This window comes from Varroa jacobsoni, unplaced genomic scaffold (assembly GCF_002532875.2).
Source record: "Varroa jacobsoni isolate VJ856 unplaced genomic scaffold, vjacob_1.0 scaffold_44, whole genome shotgun sequence".
NCBI classification, from domain to species: Eukaryota; Metazoa; Arthropoda; class Arachnida; order Mesostigmata; family Varroidae; genus Varroa; species Varroa jacobsoni.
The window spans coordinates 82,485-102,989 of NW_019212946.1; the positions used below are offsets into that span (position 1 = coordinate 82,485).

Sequence of the window (20,505 nt, forward strand, 5' to 3'; positions counted from 1 at the left end):
GCAAAGTATAAGACAGAAATGTAGATCGGCCAGTACACAGCGTGCCGGTAAGTGTTGAACCTCAGTCCCGGTAAACACGGAAAAGTTTCATGCCAGTGGTCAATAGACTGCAAAAATAAAAACAACGGAGAAACAATATTGGCCAAAAAAAAAAATTTGAGAGTGAGTAAACAAACGCGTAACGGTATGCAATACGGCGGAAAGTACGACTCATGCAGATTAAAATGTCAGATGACCATGCTCAGTGAGACCATCTTCTACTAAACTCAGATCATTTTAACCCAAAGAACGGTTAAAAGAACCGTTAGTAGTCCGAAGTGTGTGTATATATATATATGTCTGGTAGTCATGTTCAGCAACATGTACGCTGGAAACAATTAGTACTAGACGAGTGGTAGTATCTAATACGAGTAAATATAATACCAACATAAGTAATCGGGATTTTGGGACAGCCAAATTTGTGTCAAATGGCAAAAGTTTAAACAACATTTGTTAAATTCAATTGCAAGATTGTGCCAAGAGAGGCGTGTTATTTCTACATCTACAATATCATATATGTCAACAGTAGGAATACTGATAATCTAATAGCAACGATGTTTGCAAAAGATAACGTTATTTGACCTCATCTGTGACGAAGTCTACGGATCAACTTTCTTATGAAAACATTACTTAGAGGCGTCTTGATTGTATCTTCTCTATAGAGTGTGTTAACGGAGTGTAATATACTACCGGATCGTTTTAGCCTTTTAAACGTGTTAGTCTGCTTCAAAGTTTAATTCATGTACAAGTTGAAGGAATAGACTAATTCAATCCATGCCGCATCTAAAAGTAATCTGACGAGCCTATAGTCCTTCAGCGCCTGCATTTTGACCACATAGTATATATTTAAGTAATATATCGTTATATCTTTAAAAATAATGACTGTTTGAAGCTCGTGCCGAATTGCCTTTGACTAGAGGCAACATTGCCTCATACTTATACTGCCAACGAGTTTTATATAGCTATATTCGTTTCACTAAACTGAAAGCTATTATTAAACTATATACTAAGTATAAATATACTGGGTTTTTTTTAAAACTTACAACGATCAAAGTTAGTAACTGAGACATCTTTCCTGAAGGTCGAGGTACCATTTTCTGTTAATATCTTAAACAAAATTGTTACTCGAAGCGCCTGTAATTGTGTGCGAGCCATTACTCCAATTGAAGAAACTCTACAGTCGGAGGTTAAGTAGTAATAAATCAGTTCGTTACTGTTGATCCTAGAATTTTATCTAAACTTCCTTTCTATTTTGGCGCATCTACGTATTCTGTAACATTTCTCACCTAAAGGTAAATAAGGCCGGCAAACCATTGCGATAAGTTGTAGTTGTGGAAAGTGCCATTGCCTCGATTCAATCAACTCTAGTGTAGAAGAAATTTATACCGGCCGTCGAAAAGTTTTATAGCGTTGTGAACGGCTGATCACAACCGTCCTTGTACCGCGGTTGCACATCAACTTTATTATGTTGCAATACCAGTGTTACATATATACTTCGTACATTGATGCGTAAAATACGTCTAACGGAGAAAGTTTCGCAGATATACATTTCAAGTTACACATATTTTGCAAATAAAGGACACCCAGACAAGATTGAAACATCCATGTATATTGCTATTTGACAAAAATCACAGTACTGCGGCCGGCTGTTGCCACAATAACGCATCGAGGGTTCCTGAAAATCTCGATCCTTAATTGTACCCCTTCTGAAAATCGAACGAAACAAGGCATTATTGTCAACCGAAACTCATGCGTCACAGTCAGTCAAATATTTAGTGTTACCAAAAAAGCAGAAGGTCTAAGCCAAAGCAGCACAAACTGGTACAAAAAAGGGTAATTTGGGGTATTTTCAGATTATATCAATATTAAATGTTCTATTGAAAAAAATGAGCTAGATAAATAAAATTAAAATCATCTAATCAAACTAGAGGACTTAAATCCGAATTTTCAGGTAATTGTAAAGTATGGTATAAGATAGCAGCGTTGTGTATGTTTGCTTTACAATTTTTAGAACTAAAGAGCTTGAACTCCTGTTTCCTTGGCTTGAATAGTTGAGAAAGTTTTAATGATTGGCGTATCCACCACCACAATTTTTCTCGTCATGCCGCTGATTGAAAATAGCTATTAACTTAATAACGAATACGAGAAACATCACTTTATAGACGCAGTACGGTGGCGGATTCTGCAAAAAGGCCTTAAAGCTAATCCGCAACTAAGTAAGTTCTGGCAATGCGTTCATCATGGAGCTCAGTGAATCGAGCATTTTTTTTCCCAATGGTACCATGCAGTGCCCATCTTTGTATAACCGTGAATCGTGAACGATAAAAATTCATTAAAAAATAACTTCACAAATGACGCTCAAGTGAATATGGTATTGCATGAGGTGAAATATTAAAAAAGTAAACATATTTATTTGGTCTGTTAAAAAAAACGTTCGAGGAAAATCTGCTTTCTTTTGATGCTTTTTTTAAGCTACACTATTTGTTGACATCAAATACCCGAAATAGTGACCCTTAACCACGATGCACTTTTGACACTGATGAAACAGAAATGATGTTTGTTTTTTAAAAATGAGAATATTTCCAAATGGAGAAATACTTTTGAAAACTCGAAAAATGAAAAAACAAAAAGAAAATTTGAATTAACTAAAATAAGCAACCTTAAAAAATGCAGTTACAAAAAGTTAATTTTCTGGTGATTCAGGATACCCAATCCTGGAACGTACGAAAGAGAGAGAGAGAGAGAGAGAGAGAGAGAGTAAAACTAAAAGTAAAACGTTTTCTTTTTTGGATAGGATCGATATTTAGATGCAGTCTTACCTTTCGGTTGATGAATAATTCATGTGTAGACTGACAGTCATATAACGCCGTCATAACGTGCAAAAACCGGTTAAATTTAAAAAAAAAAAAAGCTAAAGCATATAAAGCGGTACGAATGATATATGTTGGAGTTTATGTAAAATTTAAGAAAACCTCTCGACTATATAGCACTTGGACTTTCGTTAGCGCGCCATATTTACAATTTGTGATTACAACTGAATGATCGCAATTTGTACGATATTTCCTTTGGCTAAATATATTTATATTCAACTTGAGAAGCCAAACTCTTTAAATACTGAAAATGCTCCGACCTTTCGTTATTTTGCCTGCGTCACGAACGGATTTAGGTACTGCAGTAATTCTAGCTGCATTGCGGAAACTGAGACAATAATAGTCAGTGTTGACTAAGGGCTCAACCTCGTTATCTGAGATTAAATACTTTGTCTTGTGTCGCTTTTTGACGTTGACAACATGTTGTCCTGCCTTCGTAACGTTTTAAGCAGTCGTAATGGTAAAAAGCAAACGAAAGTATTATAGTAGTATTATAGGTAAGTTTAGGTTTAAGTTATACATAATTGAACGACATTATTACGATGGGTTGAATTAACTGCTTTATTTTGCCTCACTGCCTACCTTGGGTTCGCCCATTTTCTTTCTTTCTTCTTTGTTATTTTTACAGCTGCTGATGCTCTTCCGCCCTTTTTTCTATTTGTAATCCTAGATTTAATTGAATGTTTCGTCGCATTTCAGTGCAATTTATATTTTGTGCCCGATATTATGACACCCCTTAATTTAATAGTTATCTCGTAGCGAAAATGTCGAAATAAGTGCCTTTCTTCATCGTGAGAAAAATTTCAAAATATCGAATTTTTCTATCGGAAATTCTGAACGACCTCTTGCGAATTTTGTTAGCCATAATAGCAGTAGATCGAGAATATCCTTCGACGCATCGCTTAACGAAGCAATACGATCTTCTACACGATTTAACGATCTTCCAGCAAAAGGCTCAACATAGCAAGTTCAGCTCTTATAGCAAATCTACAATTAAAGCTATCATACGCAATCAAAATTAAAGGTTTCCTTAATTAACGTTATCGCATTATCAATAATGATTAATTTCTACGAAAGATTGAACGTAAGATTTCGGACACTTATAAATTATATCTTTATTTTTCTTTTTTGGCGGCGCCATAATCTATGTAGACTAAGAATGGAACTAAATAGATTTCCTGATGGATGGTATGATTCCACACGATTCTATCGACTTACGGTAGTAAAATGTTTGAGAGGTTGTAGACATTGACAAAGTTGCCCCTTTACTTTAGCTGACGTATGCCAAACGCTGAAAAATTCCCTTTTGGAGACCGCAGCTCACCGCTGAAGCAAGGAAGACTTACAAGTGAGTACGGTCCACGCAAGCGTGCAGGATTCAGGAGATCGAAGAAACTCTCGATCGGCAACGATTTAGAAGCATTTAGTTTAAATAGTGCGTATCCGTACCTTGGGAAAAGACAAACATGAGTTCCAGTAGAAAAGGTCGTTTGGACGTGCACCCAGGGACGATTTATTGATGCCTGAAAAATTTAACAGGTAAAAGCAAATGAATTACTCGTCGGCATTGGCTAACCAGATCCTCTACGTAAATTTGAACGCATAATGGAGCCTTTAATTCGAAACGTTTTTTCCTTTTAGACGGCCATCCCGATGACGCGAACTCTTTTCAGCAAAATGCGGCCTTCTTCACAAGTCAAGTCGATTCGATTACACGGAAGAATAAACAATGTAAAATACTAATAAGGTCATTGACAACTTTCTTTAAGATTAAGATCACTATAATGTAACAAAGTAATATCATTGTGTGCTAAATTAATTTTAGATCTACTGGATCGGATACAGGTTCGAACCATCTTTGTCTTTACATGAACTAAATATTTGAACGTTTGTTGCGGAGAGCAAAACCGATGACTAGGAAAAATAGTGTTAGCAAACGTACCTCGTCTATTTAAATATGCATAAATATATGATTCGGCGTAAAGCCACAGAAATGAATTTAAAAAAAAAATAAACGTTTCGATATCCTTCCAGATACGTAGCACTTCGATCACTCTACTAATTTTACTTAAGCGTTACAAATTAAAGTGACTGAATTTCGTAAATCAGCGAAAAAAGAACTTGCAAATAATCTAACATCAACTTTGGGCTACAAATCGTAGAGAATACAATGTACAGCTACAGACATCTAGAATAAGCTAGCAATGCGATAATGTAAAACTCGTGAGTGTCTAGAACGAAGAGTCGATTGACGCCGTTTTTTAGATCGTGACAATAAACTTTAATACGTATTTATTTCCCTGTTTGCCTAAGGAATTACTCGTTTACAATATTTCGTCTGCTTCAGGCCAAGTGGTAAATTCGTTGTTTCTGGACAGCACTATTCTCATCATTTCTCCCTAAACTTCAGATTTCAGGAATATCAGAAAAAAAAAAAGAAAAGAGAAATTATTTGAGCCACCAGCTCTTTATCGATGGTTAATGCGAAGGTAATCGACAATGTCCTATAGACAGTACGCGTAGACTTATCTAATAACTACACTTATTCAAAGCGAACCCGCTCAAATTCAAAAAGTAAAGTGGACTGCGTTCAATAAGAAGCCCTTAATCAACGCAGGCCACTTTTTAATTGTACTCTCGGCTAAAGAGTTCTTGCCACATCTTTACCTTGCTATATATCTATTTGACAGCTTGTTTTCGGAGCCTGGACTGGAGTTAAGCGATGAGTATCTGCTAAGCTCACCTGCTATTGTGACCATCAGTTTTAAGATGCGAGCCCATGCTTTCGTGTTAATATAACTGTATAATCCTAGAAAATACTCCTTTCGCCCAACTCTGCGCTGTGACGCACCGGCCTTTTGATTCGTCTTTCGCTTTGCATACGGCGGTGTTGCCGTTGGGATAGGTGCATGGCTGCCGCGGCCCAGTCGTCGATTTGACAAAGGAGAGTCTTGTCAAATCGACGACCTCCAGGACCTCCGTTTCTATACGTCATTAGGTTGTACATCGTAAATGCAGTTAGGGGCCATAATTGATGAAATATGTTTCTTTTTCCTCAGAATATCGATTCTAAAAGATGATTAATGAAATTTCTGCAAATATTTGCCATATTATTCAGTTTTATTACGGAGAAGATATAAATATAGCTCGGGCTTCTAAAAAGATGGTCGTTCTATCAGGAGAATCATCATCGAATTTTCAGGTGCGTTATTGGAGGAAGCAGCCTAAACATCATTCCTTCGCTTTCGCTTGGGAAACTTCTATGTCGAAGAGGTTCCTTGTAGTGGTCGACCGGCCATAGAGAAAAGAGCCGACGAATTAGTTCCAAACGTTGAGCGAAGCAGTTTTAACCTTTTGCAAAAAGACCCGATGTTCAGGTGCAACAGGATACGGTATGAAGGAATTTATTTTACCCCAAAAAAGGTGATACTAGATTTGATGAGGTTGGAAAATTATGAGTTGGTGCCGCGTGACAAAACGAATCTCTGCCGCCAACAACAGCTACTAAAGATTACAACAAGCCATTGAAAAAAAATTCAACCGGAACTATTGAATGAGAAAGACATCGTCTTTACCACGACAAGGCCAAACCAGGTACAGCTTTCGCTACCCAGGAAAAAATTCAAGAACCCGGATGGTAAATCTTAGCGCATTCACTGCTGATTTTGAATTATGAGACCGTTATCTATTTCGATCATTGTAAAGCCCTCTTAACAGCATTAGTTTCGTTCCAATGGACAGATGCTTAGAACCGATAGAAGTTTTATAGTTTAAACAAACGATAGAAAGTCATCGATCAAAGTCACGAATATTCCCTTTACTTATATTACTTCAAAAAAAAAAAAGATATTTTAGATCGGTCAATACCTTCAACTCCATCCGCAATCAAGTGACCTAACGTAAGTATACCCTTTATTGATAACAGTATGAATGCATTTTTTTTCCATCGTTGAACAATTTGACTCAGGGAGGGTTTTGTATGCTTGCGACTTCTAATTTTCCTTCTCCATTTTTTCTTCTGCTTCTTTTATCATTTCAATTTTGAATAACTCTCATTTCATTCTTCATTTATCATCATTCGCTAGGATCATGTATTTAGCCGCGGCTAACTTCTGCTTTCGACGGTAGTGCTGCTTGAATTGCCCACAGCGATCTCGTTGGTCGTGAAGAAGATTTACAAAAAAGGGAAGTCTTTTTTGGTAGGACCTACCAGCGTCAGGCGTCAAATTTTACTCAGGTTTGAAAGCATCTTGTAAAATTACTGTAGTTACTCCTCATCTGATTACTGAGAAGAGAATCACTTTATAATAGTACTATAATTATAAAATAAATATCAAAATAATTAATAGAGTTATTGAACTTGATAGGTATTTCGTATTAACAGTGCCACTAGAATTGTTTTTTTTTTTTGTTTCTATTTCATTTTGGTTGTTATAGTAATATTGCATATTGTATTATTTTTGCCTTAGACAAGATTAAATAATCCATTTCAGGTTTCATTATAAATGGTAGCATGATCTGTATGATTCGATTCGAATTTTTCATAGATATTTTTTTTAATAATCAGTCTTTCAATCAATTTTTTAATAATCTCTCACTTTATCTAATTTTTAATATAAATAAATAAATAAATAAAATGAAACGTTACAAAGTTCACTATCTTCTCGTATTTATTAGACAATATTAGAAAAACGCCCATAAAACCTAACCCTATATATATATGTCGTCGATAGTATGACCTAATAAAAATGAGGCAATATTTAGCCGACTACTTTTCGCGTGAAGCTAACCGAAGTGAACGATGAATTTGATACGGGTGTATGTGTTTTAATACTCGGAGCAGAAGGTCCGTCCGCTGAACGTATTTCCGTGAATGAACCTCTAGGCAGTTAAAGGCTGCGATTATCAATTGGTGAACCATAGGCCAAGGGTAAGATCTGCGGAATACGAGATCTATCTAGCAAGTGTGACTTACGTTCTGCAATTCAGATCTTGCACTAAATATGCAATGGACATTTATTTACTAGCTGAAGATATCCACTGCCAGAGATGTCATCGTCAGATAACGTTGGAACAACTACAATAAGAGACTTTCTTCGTTTCCAATGAAAACTTTCCATTCTATACGATTAAGCTTTAATTAAGATACACTTATTGTGAGCCAAAAAAATAGCTCAGGCCTAAGGAAAGCCCGCATGGTCAATACGAACGTCGGTGCTGATGCCAACAGGTACTGTAAACTTTCGACCTATTAGTAACTAATGTAAGTTTGGAAATGAAGCTGCAAACATTCAAATCTTTCGTGGCTGTTTTGCGTAGCAGACTGTTTATTTATGGATAGATAATTATGAAGTTAGTTTACTCGTTTGTTACCCTTGGCAATCAAGCTGTCGTCAAATCAAAATGGATCAGATGTTAATTTTAAGTTATCGTTCGAGATGTACGCCAGCATTGTCCAAGGGGGGGACAGGACTGTGTCAGTTCAGTGATAAAGCTGTGGCCTGTATGGATTAGATCGATTAAAAAATTAATTTCCCATTCTTAAATTTGCGGTCAAGATTATTTTTGGGCAAACAATGTAAAACAACGTCACCAGTCTATAGACGCCTTGTAATAAGATTTTTTTGTAAGCCAAGCTGCTCGATTGGATCCTGTGCCATTCACAATATTTTGCATTAGCGATTTTATCCGAAGCTCATAATAAAGTTTTACCTAACACAGAGATAAAACGACTGTTTTCTTTTAAAAATATTTCCTCTTGAAATCCAGAGAACGACTTCAAAACACTCACCGAATGATCATCCGGAGTTGTTACCAATTAACGGATGGTATTCATTGCCGGTTAAAACGTAAATAGTACACTCTGCCCTATATCGAGCTTTTCGAATTCCGTGTTCCGAAACGAAGCTGCGCATAACAAAAAAATGGAAAGCTTCGAAAAGGACGGAATAATGCCAAAACGTTAAATCGATCAAACGTCTCTGCAAGTTCCCACCCGCAGCACTTACTTAAACTCGGTAAAGTTTTGGTTTAGTGTGTAAGCACGGAAAATGCTATTAAGGTAGAAATCGGCACACTTTAATGTGGAGATCGTCATGTTGTTAACAGCAAATAATCTTAATAAACAATTTACACAGTAGACGATTTCATTTTTACTCATCGACGATCCATAAAACCTAAAGTCATCCATCCGCATGCAGTCTATATATGCTACTATTTTAATATCTAAGATAGAAACATAAAGCAGAAGTTCTATGTAAGGTTCCTGAAGGACCTTACATGAGTAGGCTTTTGATGTGCTAAGTTTATCCCACCCTTATTTTAAAAATGTCTTTTTAATGCGCCTAGAAAGCTACCTCAGAGCTCGGATACTTGTAATATAAATTTATAGTAAAGTTTACGAAATAAAATAATGTCTCGAACTGAGCAAAATCAAAATGTATGTTTTCATTTACATAAATAGCTTAGTGTTGCACTATCCAACTAATTGTATTGAAATGGGCTTACTTTCCTAAACTAATGTTGTTTTTTTGCCTTAAGGTTTCCTCTAAATTAGAAAGACTTGTAAATGGTCTACTGAGAGTGTCCTAAATGAAGCACTTTACGAATCGAGAGGAGCTTATCTGCGTCTGACCTCGTATATATATATATATATATATACATATATATATATAAAATAAAATTTTCGGGTAGCACAACTTTATACGACCCACTGAAAATAAAAAAATACTTTCCGGTCAGGAGTTATGTTTTCAGGGGAATTCCCAGGTCATATTCCCTATAGGTCCTTCCACCGAAATAAGCATATTACAATGTAATAGGACCACATCTTTCGTGGCGATCTGGGCAGAAAAATCTGAATCACCATAATGGTTGAGGAACAGCGTATCTTTATATTTATCAATTGCTTGAAATTCTAATTAGGGTTTCGAAAGGGGGTAGGAAGGTCCAATGCGTTCTATCATGTATTCTGAGACCAACGTACCACTGTTTCTTCATGCTGCAAACTGGAAGGACCGTTATTTGACAAGATTCAGAGTAATCAGAGTAGAATGCTTTCGTACGTCGATACAGCGACTATTGTGGCTGACGAGTCTACGAAAACAATGCACGTGAAGCACTCGTTAGCTTTTCTTAAGTGACGTACAGCTAAATCAGCCGGCGGCACCCTGTCTTTCTTTTCAGCCAGGGAGTTGAAAAAAGCTCTTCATATCTTTTCACAATGAATAAACTCTGTCACTGCCGAACACTTTCCTCGAACTTAAAACCATCTCTGGCTGCTACGTTAGATGGCTATACAATGATAAATAGTAAATTCGATTACACAGCCCACAGTACAGGAGTTTTTTTGCAAAATGATAGGCACTGGCTCTTTGTACGTCGGTTTTTAAAACGTTGTTTTTTTTTTTTATAGAGAAGCAGTATGTATTTGTTCGAAGTAGCCAAATACACGAGGGGTCTTTGTTGCTTAATGTAGTGAGCGTGCCTTTCACCAGTGCCTTTTGGCGTTTGAAGGAGCGATATATTTTCCCGTAAACCTACTAACGGAAATTGCCAATCGGGGCCTTTCGATTGTTTATCACTGTTTAGACTACTTCTACGATTGCACTTTATCTGGAAGATAAGTAGAAGTCATTCTCAATGCTTTGTGAGGCATAAGCAAATTTGAGAGCTGGGGTAAGTTGCAACCTGCTGCTTCGCGGTACGGACCCTTTGCGTACAAACAAGAACTCTAGAGACCTCCTGCTTACATAGGATTACTCCTCCAACTCAGAAGACATCAAAGCCTAGTGTCTGCTCTGACGCAGAAAAAAATTAAAATAGAATAATTCATGTTGCTAAAGCGGACGCAAGTTACTCTCTTAGTGGGTCAGGCAGGGATGAGTAGCTGCACAGCGATAAATCTTACTCTGTCATTCTTTATGGTGCGGAAAGGATGCATACTACAGGAGAAAAATAGCCCAGCTAGGAAGCTAGGGAACGACTGCCAGCTGACCCGTTTTCTGGAAAATCGAATGACAAAAGCAGAAAATGAATTGCCCACAAAAGATGCTTCACCGAATTTTGACTTCGATGTTAACCGAACACCATATCGTTTAAGTACAGTGGCGCGTGATTGGACCGGCTTTCTTCTGACCTCATAAGAATTTCAGTATTAGATATTTTCTAAAGCTTTCAAAAAAAATCCTATGGTGGATTCATCGATGTGCTAGGATATCACCAACTGCCAGGAGCTCACCGATTAGATGCAGAGAGGACGAGACGTAATTACAGTAATGATGTCCTAATGAGGTTTCAAATTTAAGCTTTAAATAGGCTCTTTTCGGAAAACTTGTAAACTCAACGTACAAGATGCCGTTAGCGAGTTCTCTACGACTCTACTAAGAAAAGCTGAGAGCGAAACGAGCATTTCATCTGAAGGGTGACTGCATTCAAAGCACATAGAGGTTTTGGCTGACTAGGGCTTTTTTTGGGCATCAGAAGACTTCGGCAATGTCTTGCTCTGATGTCTTATGCGGAGATAGCAATAGTAAACTGACCCAATACAAAACTAGAATTCAATACCTTTTGAATTGGAATCAACTGTTTTAGATCTGTGACAAATTTTACTAGTGTCTGCATAAAAAAGCGTAATAATAGAAAACGTATGCATCCTGTAATTCGACTGCAGTGCACCTGTCTCAGCAAGACCTTACCGAAAATATCTTGTTTAGCTAACACGTTGTAGCAAGGCAAGTTATCTCTTAACGAAATGTTAATTGAGAGCTCGCAAGTCGCATCAACTTATCTGACGTTGCTGGCCATTAATAAGCATAAAGAGTGTGCAGAACGATGTTGGTTAGGCAGCAGTGACTGATAGAAGTACTTTCGTAGTACTAATTTTTTTTTTTATTAGTAATTCTTAATTTTTAATATCTGCTTGACAGGCAGGATGTTAACGATCCGCGATACACTTTTAAATTCTTACGGGAAACGGAGAACAGTGTCTACTACTTACAAGCGAAGAAAGAAGGACCCGGTTATTGTTTGTTCTGGCATGATGAACGCCCTCCTGGCAGACTGCCATACGTATGATCTAATAAGACAAGTTGCTATCTTGAAGTCACGTCTGAAAATGAATGTACTGCAATCAAATCTTTATAACGATGAGGAACCGTCTTTTAATAGGTAATCTTTTTAATCCGTTCAAACAGTAGTTGGCATCTTGGCCTGGACGATACGCGTTCACGAATGGTATAGCTTTCTTATTCAACGAAAATATTTGTCCTTTAGGTGAAACTTTAAACGTAGAGAATAGAATAGAAGGACATCGCTCGGGGCCACGTTTGGTAAAAACGATGGACGGTCAATAAACCTGAATTTTAAGTTATACATTTACACGACGAAGACAATGCACCGTGTGAGGCGGTGTATTATCTCCGTCGTGTAAATATCCTCGTGCTTACCCAGTTTCTACCCTCAGCTTGTCCAGTAATAATCCTCCATTGCTGTCTTTGCTTTTTTAAAACAGTCAATTAATACACGTAATAATCTTGAAACAGAGTCGCCGTACCGTTCCAGCTGACGGAATAGTCTTCGCCTGTCTCGAAATTGACCCCGCTTTGCAGTCCACTTTCCGGTTACGCATTAGCTTCATTATTAATGTAATGGTCTATTTAGCTTGAGTTTACAGCCATCAGTAACGTCAAAGCTCCGGTTCATTTCGCTCAAGCCTGAGTGGGCGAATTCGGCACAATTAGCTCGTTTTATCATCAAATCTTCAGCTAATATATGGCAAATGTATTTCGTTCAAACTTCTGTTACCGCTCTAGATTTAATGCAGTCATGATTAGCTACGTTAGTGCAGCCAGATTCAGGCTTAGCCGCCTGAATGTCTAGGTAATAAAACGGTATGAAGGGTTTCGGTCGTAACTTGTGTCGGCATGTTACCCAGCAGATGTAAAAAATGTAATAATAATAACTTAATATTCAGTGTTTGTCCGTTACTTCAGCATTGCTATGAGAAATAACTCTTTTCTTTAATAATTTTCAACAACGAATGCTATAAAAACAAAACCGATAAAGGAACGTTTTCGTCCGCCCACTTCGATCTGGCGCATCGATGCCAGATGAGCGGAGCTTAAGAGCAATAGAGAACAGGGCATACAAATGGCATCGGAGGAAATCAGGAACGACATGTTCTGACAAAAAGGAACACGTCACCTGGGGCGTCACAAACATTTTTTACGACAGCCCCTTACGAATTTTGTTCAATTGAAGCTCAGTCCGTCTCTGCCGTAGACTTGAAAAATAACATTTGTCAATAGCTGTTGTACATTCGCTGAAACCCACAAAATAGATAACCGTATGAAACAAAATACAACCAATATTTACGAAACCAAATATTAATAGGAAGACAGTAAATAATATATGTCTCTATAAAAGAAATAGGTTGCCTATTCAAATGTTCCAGTAATAAATTTGACTATATTTACTATTTCACGGTAGACAGTCTTAAAGAAAACTCATTTATCAAATCAAGCTGAATCAAAGACGAAGTTTATATATAAGAATAGATATTGGATAATCCCTGCAAGTTATTTTTAAACAATCTCGAGAACCACTGGATAGGGCTGACCCAACTATTGGTGCGGTAACGGGCCATTGACGATGCATACAAGGCTAGAGGATTGTTCCATAGGTGGTCAACATGATGTAATACTTGTTATTAAAAATTGCTAAGTCGTCTTAATACGTACATGCGCGCATATGCTGCGCCCAGTGACGTAGCTGCGCCTCGCTTCCATATACCAAATTTAAACCGGGTCATACATCCGACAGCGTCTTCGACTCGACCCAAGAAGTGTCTTGTGTATAACCGCCGATGTACTGGTATTTACATGGTAAAACAGGTGAAGATAAATTTTTAGAGGACGTTCAAAAATGTTCAAGGAACGTCCTTTTCTTCATATGCAAATTACAAATACTGATGATAATTCGAAATAAACTAGCCTCGGGAGAGATGCAAGGCCGCTAATTTGTTTTCCCTTTGGCTCTCGAACACTTCGAACGCAAGGTGACTGAACCAACTGATGGAGAAGTCCAATCGCCGACTTGCAACAGTTAAGCGGGGTCCGTTACCGCCTACGGCGTCGTAAACAGCGCTACTAAAAGTGTTGGCATGGGGCCTGCTTGATTGTGGCCCCTTCTAGTTATAAGCACATGCTCCTTAGGGACTTGGCTATTTACGTCTCTAGACACGCTTTCATATTTCTGCTAGTACATTAGCTAATACATGTTACAATCATCTATGTGGCAGGATTAACCCAATGAGAGGGTCAAAACACATCAGTGCATCAATCTGCGCAGCAGATTTATTCTAAATGATACCATTGTCAAAAGTTCATCATAACCCTTGTCCTTTGTGGATAGCGAGTTCGGAATTATACGAAAGTGGTGTCCTTTAGGTAGATAAGTAAATTATAGCTCAGCAATTTCTCTAAATATTGTTTTTCTCAGCTAAACTGAGCTTGATTGGAGCTATAGAGCGACAATCGTCAGTCACTATGGCTGTATTCAACAAATCTTCTTACTTCTAGCTGGACAGCTACTTCATTTAAAGCTGTTTTTACTAAGAAAATATTGTATAAATAGTCTACGCTGTAGCCTTTTTGTCATCTCACGCTCAATGTTCTATAGACCTTTTTGATTACATTTTGAAAAGTATCGAATCTTCCAGGAAATAATACTCCTTTAAAATAACAGCCAAGAAAACGATCGTGAAATAATTTCTTTAGAAAATAATAGCAAAATTTCGTGACAGGATAAAGCATCGAGTAAAGTTTTAAGATCCGAATATATTTAGTTATTTTTTTGCGCATTGTCAAGATGTCTCGTAGAAGCGCTTAATGTGTAAAATATATGCTATGTAACAAAAAAAAAAAATAGCATACTTTAATAAACCGAACAATTAAATTTCCCACCATAGGACATAAATCGAGGTACTGTATTAACCTATGATCGTTTCCGTTTTCTCAACAATTTCACCGTCTGCAAAATAGACACGGAAAACCAAAGCGGCAACCGCCCTGGACATATCTTATTCTCTAAATGCCAATATCGCTCTAATCAAAAAGGCCAGATGGTCAGCAGATCAAGGACGTGATAGCTCAGTTTCAGCTGTGCCACGAACACCGTTCCTAATTTTACAGTTGTGATGTAATTGAGCGTTTATTAAGGCTTTTCATCATCTCACTCCGGTACAAATGGCAACCATTCGCAAGATGAACGAAGATCGAAGGTGATACTAGGTCAACTCAATACAAACAAATATCGATCAGTTAAATAAGCACTGAACCGTTTACGGACAGCGGTCAGTGGTCGGTGTTTTATATTAGTCGGCAATATTAGTCGTCATAAAATAAAATTTTATTTAGCATGACGGAGAGCAAAAAAATTGTATTGCTGAAGTCGTCTGTGGTTTACGGCTAACGGCATTTGGCGGGTAAGTTATGAATGCGGTTCAGCCACATTGACCCTGTTCACTAGTCAGCTTATTCATTAAATATGTTCATCCATTGGCATATAATGTTTCTTATTAATTAAATCACTGAGGACAAAATCACGTTCCTTTAAACCAACACGTTAAAGATGAGAGGTCGTCTTGTGCCCGGAAAGTTCTATGACAGACTATTATTTCAACATCCCGATTTTGCAACGAAAAGAAGAGCCCTTCGAAGATGCTTCGGAAAAGCTGAAGATGAAATTGTATCCTGATGCACCCTGTCTGATCGTGACGATAAAACACGCAAGGCCATGTTTTTGCTGCAACATTTCTATGGACAAGCCACAAATCCAAAGGAAGAACAGCGCGACAAAGCATCCAAAAGTTTCGTAATGCATTATATTATAATTTATGATTAAATTGAGGTAATTATCTATTATATAGCATGCCACTGTGTAACGTACTAACAAGGAAATGGGTCTATATGAACTGAAATTTAAACACAGATCTGCCGAAAGGCACTTTGTGCCCGAAATGAAAAACCACTGAGAGATGGGTTGTCCATCAAAATAGATAATACCGACGTTTGATAAATTCGTTTTCATCAAAAGGCAGAATCAGAACGACGTTAGATTCGACGCTGAAAGTTCGAGCCCACCAGGGACTTTGTAGCAGTGGCACTTGATTGAAAGTGATTTAGTGGCTACAATTTATACCTCTGAGATATTAGGTTAGTGAAGCCGTAGGCGTAATAAGGTGGTATTCCAGGCGGTAAGGATGTTTTCCAAACCAGTGCATCATGACTACATTCAATAAATTGTGCCCATAACAGGTTTACACTAAAGAAGAAAAAGAAGAGAGTCGGCTGATACGAAGTGGTATTCTTTTAAAAGACGTTGAATAATGTTGTTTACGCACAATTAGGCGCAGCAGAACAGCGTCTGTCCGACGCGAGGATAAATGTAGGGCCAGATTCTAGCGGGCAGCCTTTACTTGTTCGAAAATGCTACCCACTAGTTTTCAGTTCCTTTATTATGCATCGTTCAAACAGTCCGACCCTCCAGCTAGCAACATTGCAGACTGTTTGGTGAGAGCGAATGGTATCATCATAAGGTTGGCGTCACCTCGGTTGGGCTTCCCACTGCGTTAAACGAGCCATTTTTTAGGCGGCACAAGTTGTTATCGCTTCGCCCACCTTCCAGACCCAACTTTTGGGCGTCGCTTATAATGCTAATAAGTTTAGCTTTGAAAAGTCCTCGCTTGTTTATCATAACCTCCATGTTCCAGCTCCCTTTGGGTAGACGTATGCTTCATTAAGCCCCGAGCTCCGTCTGCCAGAGCATCCATGAAGCCAGAATGGTGTAGCCTCTTCTTATGTGTTCCGATGCAGGACAGAGTGTAATCTTCAAAGCTCTTTAGGCATAGTAAGCAAAACTCTGTTAAGAGAACCCATTCACTTTTCCATCTATAGATAGCTCTGAAAGACATTTTGCTACGCGAGGTATAATTGATAGTCAATCCCAGCAGTTCAAGTACATAATTGCAAATGTTCGAAAAAACTCGTATGTTGTACATTGTATTTAGAAGCTGATACATTTTACCAGGTGCTAACAACCGCGCCCCTCTTCAGAAGCCTTTGTGGATAAAATACAGGCTAATGTAGAGCAAATTATAGTAAAGAAAAAGATCGAAAGATGGTTGAGTTTCGTTCAGCCGCATTATGGCAGATGCGAGGAAACGAAAAAGTACCATACCTAGTCACTTTTCGGAGGGACAAAGTAAATCATGTTTTGTCATGATCTGACTGGATAGATTTAGATGTCTCTCGATGAACTTGCCGATGCGCATCTGCATCGTTTGTTGTACCCTAGTTTGGGGCAGATTCTTTTCGTGATTGATTAATTCATAAATGAAGGCAACAGGCTAAGCTGGCAGTAGACTACTAGCATCGCAGGACTATGTAAGGGGATTAGAGAAAAAAGACTCGTCGTGCTATGAATCGCTCGCTATACTAACTGTTGTCGAAATTGCTTACCGACTAGTTTTGGTTGCGTAACAATAGCTGACACTGCCCAGCACCAGGTAGAGCACTCCGAACGCAGCAGCTCGTTACTTAGGTCCATCGTCACGTCGAACTGTTCTAAAACAGATGATATGAGAATAGCTTTCAGAATTATTAGTACGGTCGAAAGTGCTAGGTCGACGAAAAGACCTTATCAATTAAAAGCAACTTGAACATTCTAGACAATGGTACTACGAAGAGGACCGCTCTCAACCAGCCAAAAAAAAATCGCACAAAGTTCTATTTCTAGCCTATTACTCCTCCCGATTCATACCAGCAAGCCTTTTTCATGTGCTCGAGAGTAGTACTCTTCCTTCCCTCGAAACTAATCCTACAATCGGACGACCTCTCTACGTACGGCAAGATTAGATTCGAGCTACAACGAAGGCTAACAGCCCTTGACGACTAGTTCGTCTAACTAAATAAGCAGAAGAAAAGACATTCATTTCCTAAACTAGAAAAACCTGCAATTTGTCAGCTGGTCTCAATTATCAACTAGTACACACATGGCAGCTTCAGACAAGCAACAGGACGAGGATACGCAGGACAGTGTTAGGACTAGAAAGCAATGGTTGCAGCCGTTGCGGTTCGTTATACGAAATTTTACGATTTACGAATTTCATTGCCACTGGACAATACAGGTAGCGTTAATAAATGAGAAGAGTTTCGTGAAGTTGCGTAAATCATCTGTCCAATATACACGTTTACCTTGACAGCAGGAAGGCAGATTAGTGAACTAACATCTCGACATCTCAGTTCTGAGAAACAATCCCTAATATATTTCACAATATATGTTGTATGTACCCCACAGCTTTGTATATGCATCATGTATATTTAGAGAAGTTGCGTTAGAAAGTTGTTCTAGCTAGTTGCATGCATGCATGTATGGGTCGTAAAAATAGGAAAAAATCATATGGTCACTCTCTTTGCCAATGAAGTTATGTTAAAGGATTTTAAATATTTCTAGATTCATCTGTGTAAAAAAAAGTTGAAATTTCTGCTTCTACTAACGGCACTACGTCAGAGCGTGGTGCTGGTATGGTAAAATATTCTGTTGAACGCACGTCCAGTTAAGTTCTCCATGGAGATGCCAACTGGGCCGCCAATACAGAACACAGCTTACAGTATGACGGTACGGTTGCACACAAGCCCAGACGGAAAAATTATGGAATTTGGCAAATTCTAATATTGTCCTATAAGACAAAAAAATGGTGAAAGTGAAATGCATGGAATAACCTGATGAGTGACATCATCAGTGTGTCAAAAATGGGCTCGTACTATGACGCGCTCGTGATAATCTATACACACGGCAATACTGCTGTTGTGGCCGCTAGGTATTTTTTTTTAACAATAAAAGTTACTCAAACTGAGTACTGAGCTGAAGCATTTAATCTCTTTATACTTTGCATTGCTAAGTTGAACTAATACGTATTAGCTAAAAACCGACATTGGGTTTGTGTTGAAACGAGGTGTTCCAAGATTTGGGCAGCTGCAGCTAAATAGTGTGAATACGGCTCCGGGAGGCGAAAACTTGTGTTTTCGATGTAAAGACGAAAACGTATACGCAGTTGTTTCACAGAGTTCAACATCTGAAACACATGCTATAACTAGAACCTGTCTTGCAATTCAACCTTGCAATTAGTAACAGCATAGCAGGACACTAGAGTATCCGTAACACCGCAATTGATGACGGACGACCTAACAACATAGATTTTAAAAGAGAACTCCTTTCAATCTAAAGATGAATAACATTTGCTAGAGGCAATGGGTTGTGACGAACTTCACCAATGATACCGCCATATACTTGTGCAACGTATTAATTAAGGAGACAGCATGAACCACCCTCGAAGACGACCGGCTAATGTCATCAAGTTTACAGGAGTACGTTACATCGGTGTTTTCTTCAATAATCTGCTGTGTCTGCATTGCGCTGGCTAACAATAGCCTCGTACCATTATTCCATTCCTTTCTAGCCTACTTCTTTGAGAGATCTCATATTGACAACGCAACAAGCAGACATTACTGTTACTCAGTGTTTTCTAAGATCATACTGGGTTGGTATTCCCATGCATAAAAAAAAACACTTACTTATGCCTTAAAAATTACCCAAATGATGCTATAATAATATACAGAGCAAGCATAGGATCGTTCGACTGGGAACCATCTTCTAACTTGGATACATTTTCTCTATGGTTTTCACTTGTAGCAGCTACAGGTTGAGGTAACAAACCAGAAAACGCTACAAATTCCGATATTAGATTTAGCCTTCTCTCCGGAAATTGAATTTTTAGCTTCGGCTATATGTCGGCTGCTGGAAAATATAGAAAGTGGCTCTAGAACAACTCCGAAATACCCTTATAATAACATTATGATCCTCACCGGCCGTCAGCCAAGCTGCGGGGGCGCGTACAACAAAATCGACAACAGTAAAATGTACCGCGAAACGAAAACAAGAACACACACACACACACACACACACACACACACACACACACACACACAAGCACACTCAAATACGAGCTCCCATATTCGGGGATAATAAAGGGCCCAGTGGAACGTTACTATTAGTCGAAACACTTACTAAGCTTACTTGGCCTGTGAAATCCATAAGACTATTTCTTGTAATTGATCCGACTCAAGCAGTGCTGATCCATCGTGTGGTTTTAAACAAACCACCCCAGTTAATGAACAATGCGCCACGCCTCTAGTACAATATACATGACTATTAAAAATATTACAACTATTGCATTTTTGACACCTCTCCTACTACCCTATTTCCCGAGGTCAAACAACTATTGAAGTACCCCCCGTAAGATACCTGTGGGGTTTTCAGTGAGAACTTAACAACTGACAGGACTGCTCGAAAGCAGTTTGCGAACTGAAGGATGCGCCTGCCAGCAAAGACCGATTGGACACACACTTCTGGCGAAAGACGGCCGACAAACATTACGTAAATTGAATGAAAAGAAATATATTGCGGCCGTATTGCTACGACTAGAAACTTTATACCTTCTACAACGTGTACTCAACAATTAAGAATTCGGGTAGCT

At 38.3% G+C, this 20,505-nt stretch overlaps 1 long non-coding RNA gene across 3 annotated transcripts; it reads right to left on the minus strand.

Moving 5' to 3' along the window:
- Positions 1-1,489: 1,489 nt before the first annotated feature.
- LOC111260644 (uncharacterized) lies at positions 1,490-17,678 on the minus strand. Of its 3 annotated transcripts, none has more exons than XR_015311137.1 (3): positions 17,429-17,678; positions 4,359-4,432; positions 1,490-1,745 (listed from the first exon to the last, which is right to left on the minus strand). It is a non-coding gene; the product is annotated as an uncharacterized LOC111260644 (long non-coding RNA). The 3 variants fall into 3 exon arrangements; XR_002680462.2 differs by having other exon boundaries at positions 4,128-4,432; XR_015311136.1 differs by lacking the exon at positions 17,429-17,678 and adding an exon at positions 11,908-12,009.
- Between the last annotated feature and the right edge of the window lie 2,827 nt (positions 17,679-20,505).